This window comes from Pinus tabuliformis, chromosome 1_2 (assembly GCF_031772625.1).
Source record: "Pinus tabuliformis cultivar Carrire ecotype Pingquan chromosome 1_2, CPIR1, whole genome shotgun sequence".
NCBI lineage: Eukaryota > Viridiplantae > Streptophyta > Pinopsida > Pinales > Pinaceae > Pinus > Pinus tabuliformis.
The window spans coordinates 599,770,688-599,789,639 of NC_142298.1; the positions used below are offsets into that span (position 1 = coordinate 599,770,688).

General features: G+C 35.2%; 1 pseudogene; it reads left to right on the forward strand.

The window, feature by feature from the left end:
* The window catches only part of LOC149207071 (protein CHUP1, chloroplastic pseudogene), a 65,699-nt pseudogene extending 63,911 nt beyond the window's left edge, over window positions 1–1,788 (forward strand).
* Window positions 1,789–18,952: the final 17,164 nt, after the last annotated feature.

The following is an 18,952-nucleotide window of genomic DNA, read 5'->3' on the forward strand; positions in this document are numbered from 1 at the left end:
GGTTCCCTGGGATCAACGTGACTCTATTGGTCCTTATCTGAGAGCCTCTATGTCTCACTATTGCTGTTGCATTTTCAGAGAGATTTATGATTTAAAGAAGTGCCTTCACCAATTTGATAAAGACATTGTATTGCCCATGGCAGTTTAATTTACTTGGCACTAGCATGGGAAAATTGGAAGCACAATTTTGAGGAGCACTCAGAGGCCAACAAGATTGGGGTCTAGTTCACCCTTGAGGCTATATATGTCATTAGCCCTTGAGACTGGTAAGAGGAACCATGGGCCACTGCGAATTTTGTACAAGAAGCATACAAAGTCATCCACCATTCCAAACACCACATTTGACCTAGTAGTGTGTATTTTAGCTCACATAAATCTTGACCTTACACTTCGCTTTCCTGATCACTTTGTTGATTTTGCTACATCTGGCCTCACATAAGAGTCTAATATTGCTGGTGAAAATGGAAGTTTGGAGACCACATTGACTTTGTAGATGACACCCATTTTGCACCTACACAGTCTGGTGGTGAGGAGAAGCAGGTTATTGTAGTATATCCTGATATAATTTCTGAGGAATATAAGCACATGTACGAGGAGGCAATTTTAGATAATGCTCCCAAAATTGAGAGATTGAAGAATCTTGTAGAAGAATTGCATAAAAGTGAAGAAAATATTCAAGGGGAATTGCTGGAGTATTATGGTCTCACAGAACAGGAAACAAACATAGTAGAATTACAAAAATGGCTCCAACTAAACACGGTTGAGATTGAAATGCTCAATTTAAAACTGAATTCTTTGGAAACTCAAAAGAAGAAACTTGAAGAGGAAGTAGAGGAATCTTCCCTAGTAAAGAAAGAGCTTGAATATGCCAAAGCAATGATTAAAGAATTTCAGAGATAGATGCAAATGGAATCTATGCAGACAAAAGAGCAACTTCTTATCCTCAACCAACAAGTTGTAGTTCTTCAAGACACTGAGAAAAAGTATTTTGAAAGGAAATTCGAGATTGAGAAGAAACTACATACTTTGAAAGAGCTGGAAATCGAAGTGGTGGAATTAATAAGGGCCAACAAAGAGTTGCAACATGAGAAGTGGGAGTTGATGCTGAAACTAGACAATGCAGTAACCCAAATTGCTTCCCTCTCTAAAATAATAGAGACAAAGACAATGCAAAAGGCAAGAGAAGAGCTGAAAACTTTGAGGCATGTGAATGAAGATCTGTTAAAGCAAGTGGAAGGTTTGCAAAATAATTGATTTAGTGAAGTAGAAGAACTGGTATATTTAAGATGGGTTAATGCATGCCTACACTATGAATTAAGGGACTATCAACCCCCTCTAGGAAATCTAACAGCACGACTATTCAATAAAAGCTTAAGCCCAAAGTCATAGGAGAATGCAAAGAAGCTTATGTTGGAATATTCAGGACATGATTCTCTAGCATTACATGAAAAAGAGTGTACAGATAATGACTCCAATAGTCCATCATCCCATACATCAACACCTTCTAAGAGTTGTGATTTTGATGAATCCTCTTTAGACAACACCTCTACCAGACTAACTCAATCGAAGAAACCAAGCCTAATTCACAAGCTAAAAAGATGGGGGAGAAGTAAGGAGGGTTCTGCAGTGTCATCAGTTAGATCAACTAGAGACGAAAGAGGAACTAGGCCTATTACAGGTTACAGATGTCCAGGGCATGAAAGTCTAGGGTACAGAAGTCCAGGGCACAGAAATCCAGGGAACGGAAGTCCAGGGCATGAAAGTCTATGGCACAAACAATCTATTTAAGGAAACTCATTAGAATTTATAATGCCGATAAGTTCAAGCACTGATGCTTCCATTGCCTCTTTAACAAGACACAATGGCCCCAAAACAAAGGCAAGGTCGAAATTAGATACTTTCCTTGAGACACATGATCTTGTAGCAATGGTTGATTCTCCTAAAAAGGATGACTATCATACATCAAGAACAACTATGGATATGAGTGACTCATTAATCAATGTGGAAAATTCATCTCAACTTATGTCAAAGTTTGTGGGAGGCATGCATGGTGGGGAGCATCCTGACTCTAAATTCAAACATAATCTATCAATACAGAGAGAGAATGGCATCAAAGAAAGAGAAGAGCAAGCAAGAGCAACAAAGTTTTCTGAAAAATTGAAAACTGAGGCACTAGCTGAAAGGGTTATGCCAGAGAAGTTTATAGACACTATTCAAACAAGGGGATCTCAAACTGATTCAAAAAATGGCAATGACCGTGAAAGCAAGGAACTTGAAATTAGCAAAATGACATTTAAAAGAGTATAAAAGAGGGCTCCGAGGGTTGCAAAGAAACCTCAAAAGCCATCCACTGGTTCTTTGACATACAATAATTCTTCATCAAAAGCTTCCCATGCCATACCTGTGTCCTAATCTCCTCCACCTCAACCTCCAGCTTCCCCTTGTATGATTCCAACTCCACCGGCACCTCGAACTAACATCCCAATTGAATCTCAAGGCAGAGCATGAGATAAAGTGCAAAGAGTGCCACAGGTAGTTGAGTTATATCAATCGCTAGTGAAAAGAGAAGTGAAAAAGGAAATTTCAAATGTGGCATCCACAACATCAACCAACATTTCAGATGCTTGTAGTAACATGATTGGAGAGTTTGGAAACAAATCTGCATATCTTTTATTTGTTAAAATTTGTTTGTTTTGTCAAATTAATTTTTTGTTAATTATGTAAGACAATATAGTTGCAAATTCATAAGTAGGTTGGTTTGGTGCCATAATCTAGTGGCTGTATATGTAATCTGAGCTTATCACTATTGTCTCTGTGTCTGTTAATTTTTCTAGTGAGAATTTGGATCAATCATATAACTCTCTGCACCACTTTCCAGTGAAGTTACTGCATAATGAGTTTGTTGTGCTATTTATAACCTTCGTAACTCTAATTTTATTAATTTTTTAACTCTACTTTTGCCTTCTGAAATGATGGGTGTCCATCTTAATCTATAGGCGGATATCTGTCTATTTTTTTTATATATCTTAGATCCAATTTCCTTATCAATCCAACAGATTCCTTCTTTAGGATACTATATGTGGAATCCCTTCAATTTGTTGAGAAAAATGTCTAAAATTGTCCAGAGTCTAGTATCCTGGTGACATTGGCCATCTACCTGTGGAAAAAGGTATCATTTGTTGTAGTTTCCCTTTATGTTTCCATGCCCTTCTCAAATTATTGGTTCTTTTGTTTGAACATTTTGAAATACCTTGTCAAAAAAGCTCATAATGAAATGGCTACATGAGTTATGTGGAGTCTGGACATCTATTAGTTCTCTTGCAGCATCTTTAAATGTATAGGTTGTTTGTTGTAGGAAGATGGGATGATGTAGCAAAGGTCAGAGCAATGATGAAAGGCAAGGTCTTGATAAAAATTCCAGGATGCAGCTAGATTGAAGTCAATACAAGGAACCATGTGTTCTTTGGAGGAGACTGATCACACCCACAGTCAGGGAACATATATGCCATGTTGATAATCTCCATGTAGATGAAGAATTTAGGGTATGTTTCTGTCTCTTTGCGATATTAAATGGGAAGAGGTTAAGGTATATATTCGATTGCACATGAGCTTACAACACATGCCCTATAGAAATTGTTTAAATCGCATGCGTGAAGGGTGACATTGACAGTGCCACCACACTCATCTAATTGTCATGGGAGATTTTTTTGGTGATGGATGCTCATAATTTTCAACATTTCAGGCTACATTATGTCATTGTGGGGATAGTTTGTGAAGCTTATTGAACAAACAACAAAACAAAATACCATAGTACTCTCTTTTGAAATTGTGTTACAAGTCATCTGGTCAAAAGATGAGAGGTGATGAGTTGGCTTCTGGAAATTTTTGAAAGAAAGGCTCCAGTTTGGGTGATTTTTGTAAAATCACAAGTGGAGGAGGATTTCCTCTTTTCCATGCATCTACGAGTAGGTGGCAAGCCTGCTGGATCTACAACGATATTATCTAGAGATGGAACAACAACCATTACTCACTATTGGAATGAAGCTACATCCCTATATCAGTTTTAGTTACCATGGGATGTAGGGAAGGTTCTAAATGCCTTAATCATTCCATCGGTGGATGGTGGTGAGGAAGGTGTGTGGATAGTCTTCACAGAGAAAGTAGTTTTATGGGCAATCCCAGAAAAATCTATTCTACTGGGTGGTGCTGAACCCCCAGAACGAAGTTTGTCCCACAAAAGGGACCTCCAATGAAGGAGTTGTAGAATAAGAAAGGAAAAACTGCGTGGTTGGAGGTAATTTTTCTCTTCGAAGAGCAAGTATTGAGGCATGGATCGCCAGAGATAATGGAGAAAAGGTTGTATTGAAAGGAGTTAGCTAGCGTACTACCCAAGATGAGGAAGTAGAAAGTTTAATTGGGCATCTATTCAAAATTTTCTTAACTCAAGGAAAATTGAATGAGCATTTGAAAAGCTCCATCAGGCTAGTGCATTTGAAAGAGACAGGGAAATGAATGTATTTACCCATGCAAGTCGAGCTATTGTTGACACACTTGCAAAACACTAGACAACAAGTAGAGGAGCAAATATAGTAGTAATGGATGCTGTATCTTCCCAGCTTTTAGAAAAGCAGCACTGATATCAACAATTTATGCAGTTTCTTGCTGCCTCCAATTGCCATGAAGAGCTTCAGATGAGGTAGAGAGAAGCTTTACAATCCATCACAGGACATGGTGAAAAACTTTCTACCATGATTCGACTCAGGGAACTGCATAATGCATCTGCCCAGGCTAGGCCACAAAGTAGGGTTGAGTCTCTAAACACTGATTTATAGCACAATGAAATTAGTGGCTCTCTTTGGGATCTTGTCCAACTATTGGTGAGAAAGCTCATCGAAATAATGTAATGTTGATGGATAGAGAGAAAGCATAAGTGTTTTACAGTCGAGTTTCTGAGTTGGAGGAATTATTTTCCTATGTTTACCAGCATCTAACTTATGTTGTAGGAAGGGAGCTGCCACTTCAGTTACAAATAGAACAACTTCATGAAATCTCAATTTCTTGCACAAGTGTAGTATGCACTGCTATTTGCTATAGAGATATCCAATATTTTATATCCAAATAAATGTGTAGATATAAATATTGGTTATGAGGATATTGTAAATACACAGGTCCTGGCTTCCAATGGAGTGCATGTAAAACAAATCTGAGACATCTTGTAGACATGGTGCCATGGAGGCATATAGAATTTCAGTGGAATCAGATTGGGCATCAGCTAAAAATAGAGAGCATACAAATTCCATGGTTGACATAGGTGCTCAAGTTTGCAGTGAAGGCAGTGATGAAGCACAAGGACTTCTGGAATACAAAATGCCTGGCTTTGTGGAATACCCCTACGGCGAACTTTCTCCTAAAGGGAGAGGCTTATATGGAAATGAAGATAACATGAGAATGCAGTATTTCCCAGGTGATTTTGAGGGTCATAAAGGTGCCATATTTCCTCGTAAGGAAAGGAAAAACATACTGAAGGCATATCTGCCCAAGAATTTTGACAGAACTTCACAAGAAATAAGCCATCGGTTTTCTGTGGGAAACAATCCTGAAAATGATTCAATTAGCCTATCACCTCCGATGCCTAGGAAGAGATCTTCTGGAAATTTGAATGTTGGTGTCATTCCAACAAAGCGCATCCGTAATTCCACTGTTGCGACAAGACGTCCAGTAGGAGTTCCCAATGCAGGGACAATTGTTGCTTCAGGAATTGGAAATAATACAGAGGCCTCAAGTGGAGATACCAGTTCACAACAAGAGGCCTTCAGTACATCAGGAGTTGTATCTCAGCTCCGGAAAACTACAGAGGTTGATTCGGCAGGTGCTTGTGGAAGCCATCTGATTTATGATGTCACAAATACATCATTCAAGTTAAAAAAATAAGAAAAAGTCCAAACCATTTGGTGCAGTGATTTCTTCTATCACCAGAGATGCTGGAGGAGTTTCTGGCCCACCTGGAAAAGGTTCAGAACCTAGATAGATATGGCGTCAAGATGCTATTTCGCAGCAAGAGCAGAGAGAGAAAACAAAATGGAAAGTGGATTCAAAAGAGAGGCATGGCCAAAATTTCTGAAGCTGCAAAAGGTCTTGTACATTAGATGCTAGAGCCTGATCCCAAGCTATGATTAACAACTCAACAAGTACTTGAGCATCCTTGGTTACAGAATTCGAAAAAGGCTCCAAGTGTTTCCCCTCGATGATGTTATGAAGATTAGGCTTAAACAATTTTCTATGACGAATAAGTTCAAAAGAAAACTTTAAGGGTCATTGCTGACCATTTATTTATGCAAGAAACCAAAGGTATCAAAGATATGTTCAAGATGATGGACACTGATAACAGTGATACAATATGATATGAAAAGCTGAAAGCGGGTCTTCATAAGATTGGTTCCCATATTGATGAATCAGAAGTTCACACATTAATGGAGGCTGCAGATGCTGATGGAAATGGTCGGCTAGATTATCGAGAATTTGTTGCGGCTTCACTTCATATGCAGAGCATAGACAACGATTAATACTTGCGTAAGGAATTTTTGTACTTTGACAAAGATGGTAGTGGTTACATTGAAATCGAGGAGTTTAGAGAAGCCTTAGCTGATGACTATGGTCCAAATGACATAGATGTGGTGAACAACATTTTTAATGAGGTGGATGTAGACAAGGATTGAAAACTGTGAGGATGAATTTATGAGGTTTGACCTGTAGTATCAACAAATTGTTGTTTTGGAAACAAAAGAAAATCGAAAGAAGCAACTCCTCATATTCTTGCAACACATTGCATACCTTCAGCTATATCTCATGATTTGAAAATGTTAATCAGTTTTCTAGAGGTGAAATTCCTTACATTATGATCTGATTATTCGGATGAATATTTTTACTACTTCCACAACATGATAGGAAAGATGCTAGGTTGGGGATATCAAGAGGGTACTACTCTCTTTGGTTTTGGCTATGACTTTCGACAAAGTAACATGCTTCAAGGTCCATATTTTGAACCTAAGCTCTGATACCACGTGTGAAGACCCAACTATAGGTCCTCTAACTACTACTACACTCATTCAAATAAATTTCGCTAATTTTCATAACAAGGAAAATTTTAGGTTTATAAAACATCATAAGCATGAACATAAATTAATTTAATCTACAACATGTATAACTTGTAACAATTTATCTGCAACATGTATAACTTGTAATAATTTACATAACTAAAATAAATGACTGATAATAGATGTTCCAGTAGCTTAGTTGAGATGCTCCTGAGCTCCATGCTCCTCTTCAAAACCCAACTGGATTTGCCTCCCAGCCAACTAGGAAGTATTTCCTAGCCCAGGGAACCTCCATAGGTTCCCTATCCCTCTGAGCTCAAGTCCAACCAAATGTAGTGTGTCTAAACTTAACAATCACTCTCTAGATCCAAGTTTGATCTCCCTTCTCTATCTCCACATCCCTCCTCCAAATCAAATCCTCCAAAGCAAAACCAAAACCAAAACCAAGACCAAGGATGCCCCCCTTCTCATCATCCTTCCCCTTTTATGCCTCTTCCTCCCATCCACCTCAACCACCTATCATTAATGTCATAACTACCCCCTCATCCTTTCATTTGACTTTTCTTACCATATCTTCTCCCAAGTAAATTTGAGAGGACATTTTGGGGATAAGATATGGATATTTAATTTGGTAATTAATTGGGGAGGACCATATCTTCTTCCAAGTAAATTTGAGAGGACATTTTGGGGATAAGATATGGATATATAATTTGGTAATTAATTGGGGAGGACCATATCTTCTTCCAGGTAAACTTGAGAGGACATTTTGGGGATAAGATATTTAAATTGGAATAATGGAAGGAGACCATATCCTATCCAAGATTTGAGAAGACAAGTTTGGGAGTTGAATAATAACAATAATAAATTTTATATCAGTAAATAAAAGTTACAGTTTCCCAAATGTAGGTATTTACCAATATTTATTGATAATTATAAGTCAATATTTTTCGGTAATTTAAACACCAATAAAATTTGCATGATAATATTAAGTGGGGCATTACAATATTGAGACAAACATTGTCACATTGCCACATTTGACCATGGTTGGCTATGATTGACGATAGTTGACCATGATTGATATTATAAACCTAAGAGAATAATAAACCCAAGGGATTGATATTATAAACCAAAGAGAATAACAAAACTAAGGGAATAATACCAAAATCCCAAGGGATTAATAATAAAACCCCAAGGTATTATGAACCCAAGGGAATAACATTATAAACCTGAAGTATTACCCTAAGATAAATATTATAAACACTAAAATAAATATGGTTAACCATGGTTGATTTTCATATTGAGAAAATAATTATCACAATGCGACGTTGGACCATGGTTAACCATAGATGTTTTTCATATCGAGACAATCTTTGTCACAATGCAGCATTGGACCATGGTTGACCATGGATGTTTTTCATCTTGAGACAATCTTTGTCACAATGCTATGTTTGACCATGATTGACCATGATTGACCATTTTTTATTCTATAAAACATGGTTGACCATGATCAACCATGGCTAAACATGGTTCACCATAATTGTCCATGACTATCCATGATTTTCACATGGAGACAATTTTTGTCACAATGTGACATTTGACCATGATTGACCATGATTGATATTATAAACCCAAGGAAATTCTGAAGCTGAGGGATTTATATTATGAACCGAAGGGAATAATAAACCTAAGGGATTAATACTAAAACCCCAAGGGATTATGAAACAAAGGGAATAATATTAAACCCAAGTGACAAATCTTATAAAAACAAGGTATATAAACCATAAGATAAATATTTCAAACACTAAAATAAATATGGTTGACCATGGTTGATTTTCATATTGAGACAATCATTGTCACATTGCGACATTCGACCATGGTTGCTTATGATTGACGATAGTTGACCATGATTGATATTATAAACCTAAGATAATTATAAACCCAAGTGATTGATATTATAAACCAAAGAGAATAATAAACCTAAGAGATTAAGACCAAAACGCCAAGGGATTAATATTAAAACCCCAAGGGATTATGAAACCAAGGGAATAATATTAAACCAAGGGGACTAATATTATAAACCCAAGGTATATAAACCCTAAGATAAATATTATAAACACTAAAATAAACATGATTGACCATGGTTGATTTTCATATTGAGACAATCCATATGAACGTTGGACCATTGTTGACCATGGATGTTTTTCATATCGAGATAATATTTGTCACAATGCGATGTTGAACCATGGTTGACCATTGATGTTTTTCATATCAAGACAATATTTGTCACAATGCGACGTTCGACCATGGTTGACCATGATTGACCATGTTTCATTCTATAAAACATGGTCAACCATGATCAACCATGGCTGACCATGGTTCACCATGATTGTCCATGATTTTCACATGGAGACAATTTTTGTGACAATGCGACATTTGACCATGGTTGACCATGGTTGACCATGGTTAACCATGGTTGACTATGATTGACCATGATTGACCATAATTTATATTATAAACCCAAGGGATTGATATTATAAACCGAAGAGAATAATAAACCCAAGGGATTAATACTAAAACCCCAAGAGACTATGAACCCAAGGGAATAATATTAAACCTAAGGGACTAATATTATAAATCCAAAGTATATAAACCCTAAGATAAATATTATAAACACTAAAATAAACATGGTTGACCATGGTTGATTTTCATATTGATACAATCCTTGTCACAATGCAACATTTGACCATAGTTGACCATGGTTGGCTATGATTGATGATAGTTGACCATGATTGATATTATAAACCTAAGGGAATAATATTAAACCCAAGGGATTATTATTATTATTATTATAAATTTGAGGGATTATAAACCCAATAGAATAATATTAAACCCAAAGGATTATTATTATTATTATTATTAAAAAGCATTTTAACAATGTTCGTTATATGTAATTTTTTTAACGGTTAATCTATTTTCACAGGTTGTATATATATAATGTCAAACTTCATCATAATTTCAAACTTAAAAATTAAGGAAAAATATGTAGGTAGAGGCATTTGATCTCTTTAGGTACTTGATAAATCCAAAGTTAGGTTGAATTTAGGATTTTGTCTATCCAAGTTAGTTGTGTGATACTCTTTCAACATTTTTATGTATGGAGATATATAAAATATTTCAATATCAACAATAAATAAAATATTGAAGTTAACTGTGTCGCTCACATTTAACATGAGCTCCACTACCAAGATCTTAAGGTTTTTGTATCAGATGGCCTAAGATTTTGTGGGTTGGTTAACTGCAAGTTTCGTTCAGAATGTTTCCAGTCCAAGTCAATGGCTCTGTCGTTCGCAACTAACCATAGAGTTTCTAGACATCACCGATACCTTGTGATCGCTTTAGTTATGCATCAAAGTTCATGCTTAATCTAACTTCCAAATTCCACCGATACCTTGTGATTGCTTTAGGTATGTATTGAAGTTCATGCCTAATCTAGCTTCCAACTTAAGGTGGATGAGGACCTTTTGACATTTTTATTTTTATTTTTTTAATTGACACCCAAAATTGATTCTCAAGGGCTATGCTCAGCAAATGCTTAGTCTTAATGTTTATCAACAATTGTAGTGTGTTACCGAGTTTGTTAGGTTGGATTGACTTTTAATAAATTTAAAAAATTATATTTGTGCCACGTGGCTCCCTGCCCACCAATTTCCTAGGGATTTGAGATTATTCTAATTCTAATATGTTCATATTCTAATTAGATGGGGAAATTAATATATGAGAAAATTTTATTTAGCAAAAATGGTCCATTTTACAATAAGATGTGTAATTCCTTTTTTTTTCTCAAGTTAAATTAGATTCGTGCCATGTGGCTACCCCCACCAATTTCCTACAGATTTGAGATTATCCCAATTCTAATAAGTTCATATTCTAATTAGATTGGGAAATTAAGATATAAGTAAATTTTATTTAGCAAAATGGTTCATTTTACAATAAGATGTATAATTCCTTTTTCTTTTCAAGTTAAAGTTGACCCATAATCTTTTTTAAAAAATTATTAATTTATTTTTTATAAATATAAAGAGATTTAATCTTTTAAAGTATAATAAATTTAAAAACTAAAATAAATTTACATTAGTTTAAATAATATTTTACAATAAATTTACATTAAATTAAATAATATTTTACAATAAATTCATTAATTTTCAATGTATAAATATATTATTGACACACTCAATTTTCCACAAATTAATTTTGTATGACTAAAACTTAAAATTCCTAGAAATTCCTGTGAAATTTTTGAAGATTACCCCAAAATAGAAGGAAACAAACATATCTCAGAATTAATCTATTATTTTAACAATAACTGAAAAAAATGATCTTCATTTTAAAAATATACATGCTTTATAAACAATGTGACTTCTTTATTAATGCACAATCCAATTTAAAGGCATTTGTCCCCTACCAAAAGGGTGAGTACGTGTGGTTGTTTTATTGAACCATAATCGATATTAAAAACATTTTTGATTTTTATTTTAAATTATTGTGCTCGTCACTTCTCCATTTATTTGAAAGATCTCATTCCGTTGGTGGGCACTACTAGTTCTCCCTTATCTAATGATTGAACAAGAATAGCAAGCACTATCATCTTGAAATTATGCTATGCAACATTAATGGTGAAAACATTTAGTAAACGAATTTCGACAGGTAGCCTGATAATAACAGTTTTTGAATAGGGTGGAAAAGAAAAACAACTCTATGGTTTCCTGATTCTACGGGAACAATTACCTGGTCAAGTAACTCTCTTAAAATTCTTATGAAACCTCGTTAATTTCAATGCCATGTCTGCCTCATGTCTTCCTTTCCTTTTAGATCTGGTATGAACACACATGAATAGTTTCATGAAGACATTCATTTTTTTGCACTTATAAATATTTTTGGAGTTGTTAGTCCATCTCTAACTACAAATTAGCATCTTATTCAACAACCACACTATGATTTCGAACTATTTCTTATAGATCTTTGTAATGGGTCTATCCATGAAATTTAACAACATAAATGCATATATATATATATATATATATATATATATTTTCCACTGGAAAAATCAGTAATTTTCATTAAGATTAGAAAATTACATATAGTAGATGCCGTTGGCATTGCTGTGATGTTCATACAAAATTCACCTCACAGGGTGATTGTCTCAGAGCATATTTCAAAATTGAGCTAGGTACATGCATATGTCTAGCTGTTTTAGCCTATTCGAGTTCACATAGGATCCATTGTATACAAAATAATAACCATAGTTATGTACAGTTCCATCATGACAAAATATATTATCCATTACTGTCAGCTATCGGGACTGTTGTCCCGCTGTTCTCTCTGGTCTACGTATGGCCTGTGGTAGAACCTGTGTTCTTCAGTTCCTTTCTGCTCCACAATTAGCCATTCGCCTCTAGGAAGTATCGTGGCCTCTTTGGATAATTTGTCAGCCTCGCTGTTATGTTCTTTGTAAATGTGTAAACAAGAGAAATGATTAAATGCTGCTTTGAGTGTGAGAGCATCATATAATATATTGCTGCGTGTGTGTGTATGACATGAAGTGACGTTATTGATCCAGTTAACGACCATCATTGAATCCCCAAAAATGTTGAGATTTGAATGTTGATGTGTTAAAGCAAATTGTAATAGATTCCGGATGGAAGAAAGCTCAGCAAAATTATTAGATCCTCTGCCGAATCCCATTTTTACAAGGTATCTGTGATGTTCATTTATGTGCAATACGAATCCACCTCCACATCTCGTTTGGTTTGCTGCCCCGTCAAAGAAGGCCCACGGGGTCGATTTGTCAATAGAGGGCATGGCCTGAATCGACTTGGTTCGAGGGGGAGGAGGGTCGGGTAATTCTTGGTACGCGGCGATGATGGTGGCTTCCGTCCGGGGCCAAGATACTGTATGATCCTCGAATATAATACGATTCCGCGCAAGCTAGGTATACCATGTTGCCACGAGGGGAAGATTTAAAAGTTTGGAGCCCGGGTGACTGTGAGTCCATGCAGTCCAAGCACCCGATAGTTCATCCCCATTCTAATGCCCTGCTATGCCCAATTGAGTGCATATGTTGTTCCATAGAGTGTGTACAGCCGGACAGTGAAGAAAAATGTGATCCGAGGTCTCAGATGCAGCCTTGCAAAATATACACCAGGAAGGACCATAAACGGATCTGCGAGTAAGATGTTCTCCCGTGGGAATGATACCTTTGAGGGCACACCAGAAAAATAGTCTGGAGCGAGGTGGAGCCTTTAACTTCCAAATGACATGCCACCACGAAGGTATTGGATCAGGTATTCTGTGAGAGATGAGTGCTCTGTATCCAAACTTTGGAGCGTATATACCATGATCCGCCATGCACCAAATGATTTCATCAGGACCTTGTTTGATATATATATATATATATATATATATATATATATATGTATATTATGTATATAAAATTTGACATAGACTACTCATTTATTAATCAATGAGGCAACATCTATCCATAGATTAGGTTGGGTTATAAAATAAACAATGGTCATAAATACTCACGACGATGAACGATATTATTATTCACATTTTAGAGGTCACATAACAGGCCTATTCGTGGAACATTCTTGAAGGTAAGAGATTACAACTGGCAGTTGCATATCAAATGTTTGGCATGAGGGCTAGTCTCCATTGTAGACAGTGGATCATGGATATGAAGGTCGTGATTCAACAACAAGAAGTTAGGGTAACGAAACCCTATCCCATACACCACACAGAATCCTCATTCGCTACGGTCCTTGAGCCTGCTCGAGCTCTGCAAGCTGCATGACACCAGCTACAATTACCTGGTCAAGTAACTCTCTTAAAATTCTTATGAAACCTCGTTAATTTCAATGCCATGTCTACCTCATGTCTTCCTTTCCTTTTAGATCTGGTATGAACACACATGAATAGTTTCATGAAGACATTCATTTTGTTGCACTTATAAATATTTTTGGAGTTGTTGGTCCATCTCTAACTACAAATTAGCATCTTATTCAACAACCACACTATGATTTCGAACTATTACTTATAGATCTTTGTAACAGGTCTATCCATGAAATTTAACAACATAAATGCAATATATATATCTATATCTATATATACATATCTATATCTATATATATATATATATCTTATGTATATAAAATTTGACATAGACTACTCATTTATTAATCAACGAGGCAACATCTATCCATAGATTAGGTTGGGTTATAAAATAAACAAAGTTAGGGTAACCAAACCCTATCCCATACACCACACAGAATCCCCATTCGCTACGGTCCTTGAGCCTGCCCGAGCTCTGCAAGCTGCATGACACCAGCTCCCATCGAAGGTCCCAGATAGTCTTCAGCCACCAACAAATAAAGAACGTTCATAACTCTATTGTTTGCATCAAATGGCTAGGGTTTTCTAAAAAAATTAGCCATTAATTTATGCTTTTGGATTAACGTTGCTAAGATTTGGTACTAAGATTCTCCTTGTTGCTAGAATACTCAGTGACTGTGGCGAAATACTAACAAAAGTTATAGTTTAGCTTGCACAATAACAGGTGAGCTCCCGAATCTAGGTTTTTTTCCATTGTTTGAACGCATTCTATCTCTACTTACACCTCATATTGACATGACTTGTCATTTTCACACATAGGTTCCACAACAATATTCGAAGCACACTTCTCATCTTTTGTTTGTTGAACGTAAAGAAGTTTGCGGAAATCCTGTTGGCTGACAAATCCACCCTTCTGCCTTAAAGGTGTAACTTCCAAATTCCGTGTTGTTTGTTGCAGGTTAACATGGTTGTTTGTTTGTTGGTCCATCCAACAACACAAGCAATAGTTTGCAGAAATAGGCTAAAAACAATAGAACCACCGACAATGGAGTTCGAGAAATACTCTCTGCAACACTTGGCGTTGAACCTGTTCACTCAACCCATGTTGCGTTGTGTAAATTCTAGCAGCGGATAATGTTTCGAATGAAGGATATTCCTGACACTTTAAATCTACATCGTTCGTTCAAAAGTCCACCTACCTTCATCCATCTAAAGTTCCACCTAGATTTCACATATAAACGCCTATCGACAAACAATTTTTCAAAACCTTTTATGCTTAAATTCATACTCCTCTCTCAATTTTTTGTCGGTTTGGTTCGAGCTTCGAATCAACAAAATTAAAAACCAGGGAAAAAATTTATTATAATGTTTTAAAAATTAAAAAGCGGGGAAAAAGTTATAACAATGTTTTAAACAAGTAGTGTAAAAATGATTTGGTATGTTTTTTCATTAAATTAGTATAGATTTATATCAATTTTAGATCTATTAAGCATTAAGAGATATTAAATCTCTTCATATACAAAGTTATTTTTGAGTGCAAAAATTGAAGAAAGGTTTACAACTAAAGAAATTTGATTCCTCTCATCAATTTGAAAATCCTTAGGTAAGATATATTATTTATATTTATGTATTTTTTTTAGGCCAGGAGGTAACTCCACAATACAAATTATGTTTTTTCATTAAAATTTCTCATGGATACATAGATGGAGGGAGAGACTCTTGGGCTTCACCTCCCAATGTCTCTTCATATTCCGAATCTCCTTATTTTCTATTTACATTATTTACATGAATTTTCTAATCCCAAAGATTAGGTGTCAACATTCCCCCCCTTAATATGAATGGATGTTGGTGAGTCGAAGCATTATTCTAAATCTTTCAAACTTTTCTCTTCCAAGTGCTTTTTTGAAGATGTCTGCAATTTTCTCATTTATGGAACAATGGCGTAGATGGATTGTCTTGGCCTCAATATGATGTCGAATCAGATGGTATTTTGTATTGATGTGTTTCATTTAATCATGTGACTTTGGGTTCTTGGCTAACTTTATTTCAAAAGCCTCGAATGCAGTTGAATGCATTTGTTCTCCTGCAAATATTCTAGAATTTTCCTAAGCCACACAATTTCCTTTGTTGCTTCAGCTGCTGCCACATATTCTGCCTCAGTTGTGGAATCCATTGGAACTGCTTGTTTGCATGATCTCCAAGAGACAACTCCTGATCCAAGAATCATAGCATAACTTCAAGTAGATACCCTAGTTTCTTTGTCTCCATTGAAGTCAGAATTAGAGTATCCAATCAAGCTGAAGTTTCCCACCTGTGTATACTTAAATCCAAAGACTTTAGTTCCCTTCAAGTATTTTAGAACTCTTTTTGTAGTAGACCAATGTCCCTCACAAGGTTTTTTCATAAACCTAGAGTGGATTCCAACAACAAATTAAATGTCTGGTTTAGTAGTAGTCAGGTAGTTGAGACTTCCTACAAGTTGTCTATACTTTGTTGCATCCTCAAATTTTTATCCTTCAATGGATGTGAGCTCTAATTTTTGTTCCATTGGAATAGTCAAAGGATTGCACTCAACCATGCCAAACCTGTTCAACAGATCTCCAATGTATTTCTTCTAAGAGAGGAATATAAACTTTAGGTATTGAGTTATTTCAATACCAAGATATTAGTTAACATAGCCCAAGTCAGTCATTTCAAAACATTTCCTGAATTCCTTCTTTATGGATGCAATGTAGCTCTCATTGTTCCCTGTCATCAAAAGATCATCTACATACACCACAAGGTATACAACTATTTTTCCAACTTTCTTAAAAAACAAAGTTTCACCATCAAGATCATAATGTTTGAAGTTGAGTTTCATAAGATGCTAATTTAACTTTTCATACCAGGCTCACGGTACTTGCTTGAGGCAATACAAGGATTTTACAAGCTTGCATACTTTTTGTTCTTGGCCCTTCACAAAAAAAGACAAAAAAACATTATCTCTCATATCTCCATTCAATAAAGTAGTTTTTACATCCATTTGATGGAATTTCCTACCATTCTGAGCTGCCAAGGCAAAGAGTGTTCGAATGTTAGCCCATTTTGTTATGGGGGAAAAAGTATCCTCATAATCGAACCCTTCTTTCTGTGCAAAACCTTTTGTACCAAGCTTGGCTTTGTACTTTTCAAGTGAGCCATCAACTTTATACTTGTTCTTGTAGACTCATTTGCAGCATATCGATTTGGTTCCTAATGGAGGATCAACCAACTTCCAAGTGCCATTCTTTTGGGTCAGTAGATTGTCTCTTCATTATCTTTTTTAATTTGATTATCATTTTTATCTGGATTGTTACATTTTTCAAAATAGGATGTCCTTGGATTTAATTGAACAACACCACTCAACAATATTGCATATCTCATTATATTAACTAACTGGGTACATTCTTGATTATGCGATAAGCTTTAACCCGTTCCTAACAATTTTAATAATTATGCAATGCAGTATATTATGCCATGCAACAGTAAACCTCATATATAAAAGCAAGGAAAATTCTTATACTTGATCTTAGACTTTTGTAATCCATATTCATTATGAGATTGTCTTTCAGATTAATCACATCATTAAGTTATGGTCATCTAAACATAACTACTCTAACAATTACAACTAAAATACATTTTCAAAATATTTGAGAATATATAATGTTCAATGATTAATTATACTGTTTAAGTTTATCTCACATTAGAATACAGAAATATTAATATCTACCAACATAAAGTAAAGGATATAATTGTTTTCTCAACATAATTTGAATTTGGAACTAATCTACCAAAAAATTGGTTGATTGAAAGCATATCGAAGGAATATGAGAGCATAGGGTTATTAGATTGACTTAAAAATTAAGCACGATAGCTCTTCAATATTTTTCTAAAATATAAGGAGATTACTCATCTCATGGAATTGCAAAGTGTGTATATATTGTTACAACTAGCTAATGTATTGGATTATTCAGCCAATTCCATATAAAGCTCGTTTCTTCATATACATTGACTTTGTTGTTCAGAATATTTTGATCGAAATAGTTGATATCTCAGATTTTTTTTTTATATTATAGATTTGTAACTGTTAGAGTACTTATGTTTAGATGGCATCTTTTTTGAGTACTTACATGTGCTGAGATAACTTATAAACAAATTTCAGCAGTTTTCAAATTAAGTAGGGGTAAAAGTTTCACTTTCCTTAGTTGCTCTCTCACCTTAAATGCACACTATGGTACATATTAAACGATTTTCCTATCATTGCTAACCCCTGAAACTCTTTTCAAGACCATGTACGTACGTGGCTATAAATAGACCAATCAAAATACTATTCAACTTTATTTATTATATTTGATTTATATGATATCTTATTGGACAACCTTCTAGTTGTACTAGGGATCCGAAGCAAATAGAAGGGCAAAAGACATCCTCGGAATGTTGTCATGATATTAGTAAGTTATGCTGGTGAAATGCAGTGAAGCCATATGATAATAGGTCAGCAGGTTTTGTATAGGGTTTTTTTGGCTTCTCTATATGTAAAGTTTGTACACTCTCTCATTTCTTTTAGATAGTACTAGCAAAAAAATATCTAAATGAATCTGAACATTAAAAAGAATTGTTACAGTAAATTTTGAATTGATGCGGAGGTATTTTAAGGTTTAATTTTTTTCCTTAACTGTGAGGGAAAGGGTTGGGTTTGGTAATCAGCGTGGTGATCAGCTTGAAGTCTAAAGTTCAAAACATGTACAAAAACAACATAAATTCCATTTATAATGTAAATATTGATCGAAATTCTACTTGCCATGAGTTCAAATGCCTTGGGATGTTAAATTTAATTTATAATGTAAAACGTTGTGTCAGAAATCTGAGGGTTAAAGACTCAAACTTCGAACCGCTTGGGATTCTTTTCTTTATTTATTCAGTAGCTATGATATGATTTTTTTTATTTT